The sequence below is a fragment of the Thalassophryne amazonica genome, chromosome 2 (genome assembly GCF_902500255.1).
Source record: "Thalassophryne amazonica chromosome 2, fThaAma1.1, whole genome shotgun sequence".
Lineage (NCBI taxonomy): Eukaryota > Metazoa > Chordata > Actinopteri > Batrachoidiformes > Batrachoididae > Thalassophryne > Thalassophryne amazonica.
In genome coordinates this window covers 157691406-157705873 of record NC_047104.1, presented here as the reverse complement: position 1 = coordinate 157705873, position 14468 = coordinate 157691406, and positions in this window count along the sequence as shown.

Sequence of the window (14468 nt, the reverse complement as noted above, 5' to 3'; positions counted from 1 at the left end):
CAATTGTAATTAATTAATGACATATTTAAGTAATTACTTAATTAAATATTTATTTTATTTTGGCACATTTATTCCTCCATACATGGTGGCCCACCTGGATTTTGACAAAAGGCACCTGAAGGACTCTCAGACCAGGAGAAACAAAATTCTCTGGTCTGATGAGACAAAGATTGAACTCTTTGGTGTCGTGTTTGGAGGAAACCAGGTACCATCCCTACAGTGAAGCATGGTGGTGGCAGCAGGAACTGGGAGACTAGTCAGGATTGACGGAAAGATGAATGCAGCAATGTACAGAGAAATCCTGGATGAAAACCTGCTCCAGAGCGCTCTGGACCTCAGACTGGGGTGATGGTTGTCATGTACGGTAACAGATGTGCCTGCGCATGTACTGTGTCATGTACGGTAATTGGAGGGAAGTTACGGTGAAACACGCGAGGTGCTTCATCATTGTGTGCGAGTCAATCAATCAATCAATTTTTATTTATATAGCGCCAAATCACAACAAACAGTTGCCCCAAGGCACTTTATATTGTAAGGCAAGGCCATACAATAATTACGTAAAAACCCCAATGGTCAAAACAACCCCCTGTGAGCAAGCACTTGGCAACAGTGGGAAGGAAAAACTCCCTTTTAACAGGAAGAAACCTCCAGCAGAACCAGGCTCAGGGAGGGCAGTCTTCTGCTGGGACTGGTTGGGGCTGAGGGAGAGAACCAGGAAAAAGACATGCTGTGGAGGGGAGCAGAGATCGATCACTAATGATTAAATGCAGAGTGGTGCATACAGAGCAAAAAGAGAAAGAAACACTCAGTGCATCATGGGAACCCCCCAGCAGTCTAAGTCTATAGCAGCATAACTAAGGGATGGTTCAGGGTCACCTGATCCAGCCCTAACGATAAGCTTTAGCAAAAAGGAAAGTTTTAAGCCTAATCTTAAAAGTAGAGAGGGTGTCTGTCTCCCTGATCTGAATTGGGAGCTGGTTCCACAGGAGAGGAGCCTGAAAGCTGAAGGCTCTGCCTCCCATTCTACTCTTACAAACCCTAGGAACTACAAGTAAGCCTGCAGTCTGAGAGCGAAGCGCTCTATTGGGGTGATATGGTACTATGAGGTCCCTAAGATAAGATGGGACCTGATTATTCAAAACCTTATAAGTAAGAAGAAGAATTTTAAATTCTATTCTAGAATTAACAGGAAGCCAATGAAGAGAGGCCAATATGGGTGAGATATGCTCTCTCCTTCTAGTCCCCGTCAGTACTCTAGCTGCAGCATTTTGAATTAACTGAAGGCTTTTTAGGGAACTTTTAGGACAACCTGATAATAATGAATTACAATAGTCCAGCCTAGAGGAAATAAATGCATGAATTAGTTTTTCAGCATCACTCTGAGACAAGACCTTTCTAATTTTAGAGATATTGCGTAAATGCAAAAAAGCAGTCCTACATATTTGTTTAATATGCGCATTGAATGACATATCCTGATCAAAAATGACTCCAAGATTTCTCACAGTATTACTAGAGGTCAGGGTAATGCCATCCAGAGTAAGGATCTGGTTATACACCATGTTTCTAAGATTTGTGGGGCCAAGTACAATAACTTCAGTTTTATCTGAGTTTAAAAGCAGGAAATTAGAGGTCATCCATGTCTTTATGTCTGTAAGACAATCCTGCAGTTTAGCTAATTGGTGTGTGTCCTCTGGCTTCATGGATAGATAAAGCTGGGTATCATCTGCGTAACAATGAAGATTTAAGCAATGCTGTCTAATAATACTGCCTAAGGGAAGCATGTATAAAGTGAATAAAATTGGTCCTAGCACAGAACCTTGTGGAACTCCATAATTAACCTTAGTCTGTGAAGAAGATTCCCCATTTACATGAACAAATTGTAATCTATTAGATAAATATGATTCAAACCACCGCAGCGCAGTGCCTTTAATACCTATGGCATGCTCTAATCTCTGTAATAAAATTTTATGGTCAACAGTATCAAAAGCAGCACTGAGGTCTAACAGAACAAGCACAGAGATGAGTCCACTGTCTGAGGCCATAAGAAGATCATTTGTAACCTTCACTAATGCTGTTTCTGTACTATGATGAATTCTAAAACCTGACTGAAACTCTTCAAATAGACCATTCCTCTGCAGATGATCAGTTAGCTGTTTTACAACTACCCTTTCAGGAGTTTTTGAGAGAAAAGGAAGGTTGGAGATTGGCCTATAATTAGCTAAGATAGCTGGGTCAAGTGGTGGCTTTTTAAGTAATGGTTTAATTACTGCCACCTTAAAAGCCTGTGGTACATAGCCAACTAATAAAGACAGATTGATCATATTTAAGATCGAAGCATTAATTAATGGTAGGGCTTCCTTGAGCAGCCTGGTAGGAATTGGGTCTAATAGATATATTGATGGTTTGGATGAAGTAACTAATGAAAATAACTCAGACAGAACAATTGGAGAGAAAGAGTCTAACCAAATACTGGCATCACTGAAAGCAGCCAAAGATAACGATATGTCTTTGGGATGGTTATGAGTAATTTTTTCTCTAATAGTTAAAATTTTATTAGCAAAGAAAGTCATGAAGTCATTACTAGTTAAAGTTAAAGGAATACTCAGCTCAATAGAGCTTTGACTCTTTGTCAGCCTGGCTACAGTGCTGAAAAGAAACCTGGGGTTGTTCTTATTTTCTTCAAATAGTGATGAGTAGTAAGATGTCCTAGCTTTACGGAGGGCTTTTTTATAGAGCAACAGACTCTTTTTCCAGGCTAAGTGAAGATCTTCTAAATTAGTGAGACGCCATTTCCTCTCCAACTTACGGGTTATCTGCTTTAAGCTGCGAGTTTGTGAGTTATACCACGGAGTCAGGCCCTTCTGATTTAAAGCTCTCTTTTTCAGAGGAGCTACAGCATCCAAAGTTGTCTTCAATGAGAATGTAAAACTATTGACGAGATACTCTAACTCCCTTACAGAGTTTAGGTAGCTACTCTGCTCTGTGTTGGTATATGGCATTAGAGAACATAAAGAAGGAATCATATCCTTAAACCTAGTTACAGCGCTTTCTGAAAGACTTCTAGTGTAATGAAACTTATTCCCCACTGCTGGGTAGTCCATCAGAGTAAATGTAAATGTTATTAAGAAATGATCAGACAGAAGGGAGTTTTCAGGGAATACTGTTAAGTCTTCAATTTCCATACCATAAGTCAGAACAAGATCTAAGGTATGATTAAAGTGGTGGGTGGACTCATTTACAATTTGAGCAAAGCCAATTGAGTCTAATAATAGATTAAATGCAGTGTTGAGGCTGTCATTCTCAGCATCTGTGTGGATGTTAAAATCGCCCACTATAATTATCTTATCTGAGCTAAGCACTAAGTCAGACAAAAGGTCTGAAAATTCACAGAGAAACTCACAGTAACAACCAGGTGGACGATAGATAATAACAAATAAAACTGGTTTTTGGGACTTCCAATTTGGATGGACAAGACTAAGAGTCAAGCTTTCAAATGAATTAAAGCTCTGTCTGGGTTTTTGATTAATTAATAAGCTGGAATGGAAGATTGCTGCTAATCCTCCGCCTCGGCCCGTGCTACGAGCGTTCTGGCAGTTAGTGTGACTCGGGGGTGTTGACTCATTTAAACTAACATATTCATCCTGCTGTAACCAGGTTTCTGTAAGGCAGAATAAATCAATATGTTGATCAATTATTATATCATTTACTAACAGGGACTTAGAAGAGAGAGACCTAATGTTTAATAGACCACATTTAACTGTTTTAGTCTGTGGTGCAGTTGAAGGTGCTATATTATTTTTTCTTTTTGAATTTTTGAGAGCTGCCCCATCCAAAGTGGGATGGATGCCGTCTCTCCTAATAAGACCAGGTTTTCCCCAGAAGCTTTGCCAATTATCTATGAAGCCCACCTCATTTTTTATCACCCCGTTCGGCAGATTCCACTTTAAGAGGCTGCCGTTCGGGATAACCCGCGCTCCCGAGATTTTTCAGAGGAAGATGATGGAGACAATGGAGGGGCTGGAAGGAGTGGAGATCTTCATGGATGATGTGCTCGTCTACGGGCCACAGTGAGTGAAAATGACCAGCGTCTGGAGAAGGTCATGCAGCGCATCGAGATAGCTGGGTTGAAGCTCAACTGTGACAAGTGTTCCATCAGACAGCACCAGCTGCGCTTCCTTGGGCATCTCATTGACAAGGATGGAATTCGGCCCGACCCAGACAAAATAGAGGCTATACAACAGCTGCCACCACTAACGAACGTGCCAGAACTGAAGAGGATCCTGGGCATGGTGAATTACCTCGGAAGGTACATCCCCAACCTGTCTACAGTGGCACAGCCGCTGTATGAGCTCCTGAAAGGTAAAAATGCATGGACATGGGGTCACGTACAACAAACAGCTTTTGAACACACCAAACAGCTACTGACAACGGCGCCTGTCCTTGCCTACTACGATGTCAGCAAACCCACGGCCGTGTCAGCCAACGCCAGCAGCTATGGCCTGGGAGGAGTTCTCCTCCAGCTCCATGGGCAGCAATGGAAACCTGTCGCATAGTGCTCCAGGCAACTCACCGACAGGGAGACACGCTACGCCCAGATTGAAAAGGAATGTCTGGCCGGCGTGTGGGCGTGTGAGAAGTTTGACAGGTTCCTCACTGGCATGGAAACATTCAAATTAGTGACTGACCACAAGCCACTTGTGCCGCTCATAAACAGCTGCAGCCTGGACAATGTACCTTTGCGGTGTCAGCGTCTTCTAATGAGGCTGATGAGATTCAGCCCCATGGCAGAGTATGCTCCTGGGAAAACTCTGATTGTCGCAGACACTCTCTCACGTAGTCCACTGTCCACATGTACTGAGCCGGACACTCAGAGTGATGTGGCATGTTATGTTGCTAGTATAGTGGGGGCAATCCCTGCTAGTCAGAACAAGATGGATGAGATCAAGATGGCAACTGCAGATGATGCTGAACTGCAGTCACTCATCAAGTTCATACGGGCAGGATGGCCAGAACACAGCTACAAGGTGCCTGTGAGTATAAGACAGTACATGCAGGTCAAAGCAGAACTGTCAGAGCACGATGGCCTGGTCCTCAGGGGAAGCAGGATCGTGGTCCTGCAGCTGATGAGAAAAGAGATTCTCCAGAAAATTCACGAGGGGCACCAAGGACTGACTAAATGTAGGGAAAGAGCCTACTCATCAATGTGGTGGCCCGGTCTCGCTACAGAGATAAGCGGCTCAGTGTCATCTTGCCAGGTGTGCTTTGAACAGAAGAGAACACAACAAAAAGAGCCACTCATCTCTACACCACTTCCAGATCATCCATGAAAGAGAATCGCAATGGATTTATGTGAGTACAACCACCAGAACTACCTGGTTGTCTCAGACTATTACTCTAGATTCATAGAAATACTGCACATGCCATCCACAACCAGTACACATGCAATACTTAAGTTGAAGGCAGTCTTTGCACCGACGCTCCACATCCAACCTGATGGAGCTTGAGAGGTGCTGCAAAGAGGAATGGACCAAACTACCCAAAGATAGGTGCACCAAGCTTGTGGCATCATATTCAAGAAGACTTAAGGCTGGAATTGCTGCCAAAGGAGCATCAACAAAGTATTGAGCAAAGGCTTTGAATACTTATGTGCATATAATAATAAATTTGTAATAATTAATACATTTGCAGATATTTCAAAAAACGTATTTCATGTTGCCATTATGGGGTGTTGTGAGTAGAATTTTGAAGGGAAAATGAATTTCATCCATTTTGGAATAAGGCTGTAACATAAAATGTGGAAAAAGTGAGGCGCTGTGACTACTTTTCAGATGGACTGTACTGTAATACTGGTGATGCAACAGACAGATGTTTCATGTCACCCACTCTTTACAATCATGTCTTTGTCCACAGAAGACTGTAAATCCTTCAGAGATGTTATGAGTGTCTTGGTGGTTTCCCTTGTGTCCTTCTTGGAAGGTCACTTCAGTTTTGAGTCCTGCCTGCTGCACACATGAACACCACTGGAATGACTTTGTTTCATGAGTGTTTCCATGCAGGACCCAAGGCGGTTCCGTTGTGTCTGCACACTCCCAGATCTCACCTGATGTAACTGAAGTCCAAGATGTATTCTGTAGAAATGTGCATGTATTCGTCATCTGACTTGTCCGGAAAAAAAAAAAAAACTGGCTGTAAAATTGATGGTTTACTTGTGCCTTACTAAAAGCAGCACAAGTAAATCCATTTCCATTCATCATTTTGGCTTTTATATTTCTATGTACTGATGTGTTTAAAATAATAGCAGTGTATTTAAAAAAGTGAGGAACGCTCACGATCCTTATAATAGCCTTTACTTCCATACATGCACTGGGCGAAGACAACGAAGAAGCGAAGGAGAATGTTTCCACAAACAGCGGGAGAGGAAGAAAACTAGAAGGGTGGAAATGAGAGTGGGGACTTTGAATGTTGGTAGTATGGCTGGTAAAGGGAGAGAGCTGGCTGATATGATGGAGAGGAGAAAGGTAGACATATTGTGTGTGCAAGAGACCAAGTGGAAGGGAAGTAAGAGCAGGAGCATCAGGCATCGGCGGTGGGTTCAAGTTGTTGTACCATGGTGAGGACAGGAAGAGAAATGGTGTTGGGGTCATTTTAAAGGAAGAGTATGTTAAAAGTGTGATGGAGGTTAAGCGAGTGTCTGACAGGGTGATGAGTGTGAAGTTAGAAATTGAAGGAGTGATGATGAATATCATCAGTGCATATGCCCCACAGGTAGGTTATGAGATGAAGGAGAAAGAAGATTTCTGGAGTGTGTTAGATGAGGTGGTGGAGAGTGTGCCCAAGCATGAAAGAGTGGTGATAGGAGCAGACTTCAATGGGCATGTTGGTGAAGGGAACAGAGGTGATGAGGAAGTAATGGGTAGATATGGTATCAAGGATAGGAATGGGGAAGGACAGATGGTAGTTGATTTTGCAAAAAGGATGGAAATGGCTGTGGTGAATACCTACTTTAAGAAAAGGGAGGAGCACAGGGTAACATATAGGGGGGGAAGGTGCACACAGGTGGACTACATTCTTTATAGGAGATACAAGCTAAAAGAAATCAGAGACTGTAAGGTGGTGGCAGGAGAGAGTGTCACTAGACAGCATAGGATGGTTGTTTGTAGGATGACTTTAGAGGTGAAGAAGAAGAGGAGAGTGAGAGCTCAACAAAGGATCAGATGGTGGAAGCTGAACGAGGAAGACTGTTGTGTGAAATTTAGCGAGCAGCTGAGAGAAACACTGGTTGGAGGGGAAGCAATTTTGGACAAGAAAGTTAATTATGTGTTTGTGGACTTACAAAAAGCTTATGATAGGGTGCCAAGAGAAGAGCTGTGGTATTGTATGAGGAAGTCTGGAATGGCAGAGAAGTATGTTAGGGTAGTGCAGGACATGTACAAGAATAGTGTGACAGCGGTGAGATGCGCAGTCGGAATGACAGACTCATTCAAGGTGGAGGTGGGATTACACCAAGGATCAGCTCTGAGCCCTTTCTTGTTTGCAGTGGTGATGGACAGGTTGACGGATGAGATCAGACAGGAGTCCCCATGGACTATGATGTTTGCAGATGACATTGTGATCTGTAGTGAGAGTAGAGAGCAAGTTGAGTCTAGTCTGGGGAAGTGGAGATATGCTTTGGAGAGAAGGGGAATGAAAGCCAGTAGAAGCAAGACTGAGTCCATGTGTGTGAATGAGAGGGAGCCCAGTGGAATAGTGCAGTTACAAGGAGTAGAAGTGGTGAAAGTAGATGAGTTTAAATATTTGGGGTCAACTGTTCAAAGTAATGGAGAGTGTGGTAGAGAGGTGAAGAAGAGAGTGCAGGCAGGGTGGAGTGGGTGGAGAAAGGTGGCAGGAGTGATTTGTGACCGAAGAATATCAGCAAGAGTGAAGGGGAAAGTTTACAAAACAGTAGTGAGACCAGCTATGTTGTACAGCTTAGAGACAGTGGCACTAACAAAAAGACAGGAGGCAGAGCTGAAGATGTTGAGATTCTCTTTGGGAGTGACAAGAATGGACAAGATTAGGAATGAACATATCAGAGGGACAGCTCAGGTGGGACGGTTTGGAGTGGTGTCCAAAGTACACACATTTGTTACTTAAGTAGAAGTATAGATACTGCAGTTTAAAAACACTCTGGTAAAAGTTGAAGTATCAACTTGACTTCTTTACTCAAGTAAAAGTGAAAAAGTATGTGCTCCAAAACCTACTTAAAGTATAAAAGTATAAAGTAACCTTTAAAAAAAAGGTAGATGCCACTATATGAATTGAAAGCTTAATTTAAAAACTGATTCCTTCTACATGTGGCCCAAGACCCAAAATTACCCCCCAACACCACCTGCACGAAAATGTTTCAATTCTAGAAGCTCTGAAATGCAATCTGGGACTATTCCAGACAATAAACTGCACTGAGTGCAGCATCCATTTAGTGAAGAAATTCATTCCAGTAGTATTCTGCTCTTACTAGGACGCAGCAGTTTTCTAGTTTGGCAGATAGTTCTGGAGGAAATAACTGAAGAAATTAATACATTGAAAATATGGTTTGACCAAAACAAATTGTCATTAAATAAGACAGGGATGAAGTGGAGGTGTAATAGTCACTAGGTGTTCACAGGAAACACTTATTTATGTATGTATTTATATATGTATGTTCATTGTTAGTTGCGTTTATATTTTGTTTTTCTATTCAGGTTCTTTTTGCCTCTTTCTCTAAAATTGTATATAATAATCATTAGATTATTAATATATAAACAAAAATAAATTTAAGAAATATTACAATTTGAAAACAAATGCACCCGAACGTGATGAGAGCTGCTTAATGCTAACTTTTAACATTGAAAATGCCATAGACATGCTAACGGGTTAGCGTCGCTCCCGTCTTTAAGTTATAAAATACATCTATCAACTGTTTCAGAAGACCATAACAGGTCGGTTTAACATAGAAAAGATAAATAATACTCACAGAAGTATGCTCTTTAGGGTTTTAGCGGGGGAAAATTAAGCGAAAGAAAGAATAAACGAAGCAATGGTCGAAGCATTGCTTCAGTCGCGAACCACTGCCTGGATTGGTTCACGGTTCAAAGCAAAGCCGTGCTGCAGAAAAGTTGATTACAGGCGCACATGACGTGAAATATATATATATAAAACATTAAACTGAAGGCAAGAGTAACGAGGCTGTTTGTTTTAAAAATGTAAGGAATAGAAAGCACAGATACTTGTGTGAAAATGTAATGAGTAGAAGTCAGAAGTAGGCAGAAAAATAAGTAATGGAGTAAAGTATAGATACCTAAAAAGTGTACTTAAGTACAGTAACGAGGTATTTGTACTTCGTTACTTGACACCTCTGTTGGAGACAAAGTTAGAGAGGTGAGATTGCGATGGTTTGGACATGTGCAGAGGAGGGACCCAGGGTATAAGGGTGATTCTTTAACTACGGGCACTATTGGCCTTGTAAATGTAATTTCCACCACACCATTGCCTTACAATATAAAGCGCCTTGGGGCAACTGTTTGTTGTGATTTGGTGCTATATACATGTGCTCTGATGTCACTGTTTATCTCCATAGAAACTACCCAAACAATCTTTCATACAAACTGTTTAAAGGGACATTACAATGTTGTGGTGGAAATTACAGCAATAGTGTGGGACAACTACATTTTGTTTAAAAAAAATCACAACAGTTGTATGACATTGAATACCCCAATTATGTTTTGATTATTTTACTGACATTTTATTCAGAGATATTTTAAAACATTAGAAAAAACATTTCTTTACCATTCATTTTTATCATTGAAAATCAAAAGTCTGGGTGTGGGACAAGCACAAAACGGCAATATTTGCATATAATGATGCTGAAAAAAGGTGAAAAAGTCATCGTAGACTACGAGAACAAATTTCTTAACACACTTTCTTTGTAAAGATAACTATAAAAGTGTGAAATTTCCCCCTTTTTTTTGTTTTTCATACAATATGATCAAAGGACATAATAAGTGCCCGTAATCTAAGAATCACCCTTATAGGGAGAAGGATGCTGAGGATGGAGCCACCAGGCAAGAGGAGAAGAGGGAGGCCAAAGAGTAGGTTTATGGATGTGCTGAGGGAGGACATGCAGGTGGTTGGTGAGACAGAGGAAGATACAGAGGACAGGGTGAGACGGAAACGATTGGTCTGCTGTGGCGACCCCTAACGGGAACAGCTGAAAGACAAAGAAGAAGACTTCCATACATGCACTGGAAACACTGCAGATTCTATTCCAAATCAAGACATGAAAAAAAAAATGTATCAGATTTGTAATTACTTTTCAGAAAGTGAAGAAAAATTATTCTTAGGTTGTTCAAAAGTATCTGTTCATCTTTCCTGTGAATGACTGAACTAATATTTAGTTGTATAAACACTTTCTGAGACCTGATTCACATCTGTGTTTCATGAAGTCAACCAATCTGTCCTCAGTGAACAGGTTTTCCAGTCCAGGACCTTTGGACTACAGTCCACAGTTCCTCTGCATTTCCTTGTTGGCGTTAAAGCAACATCACCTCTTCAAGTATTTTGGTGTATTCAAACTGATCCATGATCCCTGGTATCTAATATGTATATGTCACGGGCATAAAGAGCAAAGTTCTTCAACATCTCACTATGTCAATTAGGTCCTTCAGACTTTTTTTTTCAGTAAATGCTTCTGGAGAGCATTAGCATGGGTAAAAAAAAAAAAAAAAAAACTCCAGCTTCTGGGGGGGTTGCTGCCATCCAAGCAATGTTTTTTTCAGGGACTTCCCTGCTTATTTCAGCAAGACAATGCCAAGACACATTCTGCACGTGTTACAACAGCGTGGCTTCGTAGTAAAAGAGTGCGGGTACTAGACTGGCCTGCCTGCAGTCCAGACCTGTTGCCCATTGATGATCCTGAGCCATGTCCTAAAGGCCACCGTTCTTGGTTGCAAATATCAAGGAGAAAAAGCTTCATTCCAGATTCCACTGGTCCCCTCTTCCACCAAGCTGCCCTTCAAGTTTCACTGAGTGCAACCTCAGCAATGTCTATCAACCAGGCACAGGAACTGTTTGACTTTTGACCTTGGCCACCAAAACTGACTTGGCCTGAAAGATATTTAGACCAATCAGTGTATTCGTCATAGAATAGAACCTTTGTCATTGTACATATCCACATACATACAACAAAATTTGTCCTCTGCATTTAACCATCCTAATTACGTTTAGACACAATTCAACCACTAGGGGCAGTCACAGTCTGGTACCCAGGGAGAATAGAGAAACAGATTTTTTAATTTAATTTTCTTTTTTTTTCCAAAGGAAGGTTAAAAAAAGTTCTTTATCTTGTAAGGGTAGTCATTTACCTTTCATGGAAATCAACTTTGAGAAACCGTGCTAACAGATTCTGATGATTATAGAGCATCATTTTTACGGAAATAAGACAGTAATTAAAAAAAAAAAAAATCAGCAACCACCACTGAGAAAAGCAAAAGCGAGAACACTGAAGCAAATGACGTTCAGCAGTTTTGATGTTTTACTGACCAAAAGGATAAATCTCCACACATGAAATGACATAAATATGCACAAGGAGCAGGTTTGATTTCACAATAAATTACTCAACACTGAAGACAACATATTGAAAGAAAAAGTTTTAAACAGGTGTCAACATTATGACAGACGTCTGCATCATGACTGCCTGCTGATGACTAGAGACATTTTTCCACGATAATCACCCTGACATCAGCCCATTTACCGTTTAATGTTGCCTGAGCACAAGACAAATATCAAACGTATCTGAAGATGAGCTGACAGTGTTGGGACCAATGTTTAAAACACACAGTGAACAAATCAAACAGCTGCTCAAAGAAATATCATCAAATATATTCATCCATATTAAACCAAAATCACATTCCAACACAAGAAAGTCAATGAAGGACCCAGAACCAAACTCAACACAGTTATCCAGGGAAGATAAAATAACCACAGCTGTTATACTTAAGAGATTTATTAGTGGCTGTAAATTAAGTAATGAAGTATATTCAGGTGCATGTGCCGGTGTTTGACATCACCTATTGTTTGAGATTGTGGCGACTTTTCCTCCTTAAGAATTTATTTCAATTTATTCATTTATATAGCGCCATTTCACAACAAAATCACCTCAAGGCGCTTCACACAACACAGAAAACAACAAAAACATGATCAAAAGCAACCCATAAGAAAGTTAAAAAAAAATATATAATATACATAATAACACAGATAAAATACTAATGATAAAACAGGGGAAACAGGTGGGTCTTAAGTTTTGATTTAAAAGTCTCCAGTGTCCAACTGGCTTATGTGCAGCAGGAGATCATTCCACAGGGCAGGGACACAATAGGAAACGGCTCTGTGACCGGCAGACTTTTTAATTCACCCTAGGAACACAGAATTCCGTGCCCTGCGAACGCAGGGCCCGAGCCGGTACGTAGGGCTTATCATTAAATTATTTCCCCCTGAATTATTTTTCCATCATTATGGCACACCAAAATGTGCAGCTTATTTAATAATGTGTTTGGTCCACGCAAACACAGTCCAGTGTGAAAGTAACTGGAACAAAAGAAAAGCGTATGATGCTTTGTTTTTGCACTTTTGGGCTGTTCAGCCATGAAACAGTCCAACGGTACAAATTAGAAACTAAAAGTAGCATGGCAGCTCAGTGGACATACCGCCCACCAAGTATCAAGTATCAGGGATGGCCTCAGAGGTAGCAGTCAAATAACAGCAGAAATACTGCCGGATTTTAAGACACAAATAAATTAGGTGTAATACACACACACACACCACCTGCCTCCCCCATAAAAAACACAATACTTAACTCCAGTTTATCATAAATGGGTGAACCTAGGATGACACGCTATGTGACACACCTAGTTTTTTCATGATACACCCTGACATAAGTGTCTTGTAGACATGTAATATGTATATTGGGTCAAAGTAAAAAAACAAAAACCCCACAACAGGAGCACTGCAGCCCCCAAAGAGTGAATTTTCAATCATACAAGCTTTTGTTTCCACAGTAAAATTGGCACCAGTGTTCATTTTGAGTGACCTCACACAATGTACATCACACCTGTAAAGTCATGTTTGCTGGATTGGGCTGAGTTCTCTGGGCTATGGCTGGCCTGCTGCCAGGGGTCATGGCTGCAAACAACTGAAAAGTTTTTGAACATTTTCTGTGAGTGGACACCCTGTGCAGCTTCGTGTGCCACAGGCGTGAGGCCCCCTCGGAGGGTCCAGGGGCATGCCCAGAAATATTTTGAAACTGTGTCAGAGTCACTTAATGTTGTGAAATTCTCACTTTGTCCTTGTGATTCAAATTTTGACACCCGTCTGTATTGTTCAAAAAAATTTTGAGAAACAAAATGTCCAGCTATAATCCCGGACAAAATGTAAGTGCTAATGATGAACTTGCAATGTAAGAAATAACACATCAAAGTATTAATGATTATAAGTCCATCTGCACACATGCGGTAATAATTAGTGGACGTTGATGTGTTTTATTGCTAATTATCCCTTTCGCTCCATGAGTCAGCAGGTGCATTTAAGGAAAATGTCATTTCTCAGCATGTGATGTACGTTTTAGGAAAAGCAGAACCATTCCGACGGATGACAAAGTGAAACGAACACTTATGTCTAATAACGAAGCTTCTGAGCTTTCATTCGAAAGTGAAGGTTCAGATTTACAGAGGATGTAAATCACTTCACCCCAAAACTCGTTAACTTTTTCAATCTGTCAAATTCTGGATCTTAACACGTGCTGATGCTAAAGGTCTGTGTCACAGGACGTTATTTTAGTCCCGCCATGAACATGCACCTCTCCTGTTTTTCAGGCTGTCTGATCACACAGATGTATTTCTTAGATTTTTCAGTTATATCGATGACAGCACTTATAAGTGTGCACAAAGCTGAGCCTCGAGCAAACTGTTGTGTAAAATTGTTTGTTAAGCTTTGTAATTGACAATTTCCAAAATGAGCTCTTCTGTGGTGCAGCACTGTCAGTGGCCACAGAAATTAGAAATGGTTTCTCACTTTACGTAAGTAAAGTGAGAAACCATTTCTAATTCCTAACAACTTCCTAATGAGCTGTTGGCCATCAATGTGATTATAAGTGACCTGATCTGAACCAGGTTTCCCCGCGGGTTCAACACTGCTAGGTATTCTTACGGTAGTGTGAACACAAATTGCTATAGTAACCATCAGCTTAGTACCATTAGCATTCATACTCACAAATTTCACTCCATAGAACAAATAAAGATGACTGCAGAAACTATGTTCTTCTGTTAATTTTTGATACGGCAACACAGAAAGGAACTGCTTGACTGTTCGGAGCAAAACTAATATCGTAGTCAACTTTTAATCTCACAGACAAGCAAGAACCCTGTTTAGCAGCGACATGTAGCCTGTAGCCTTCACCT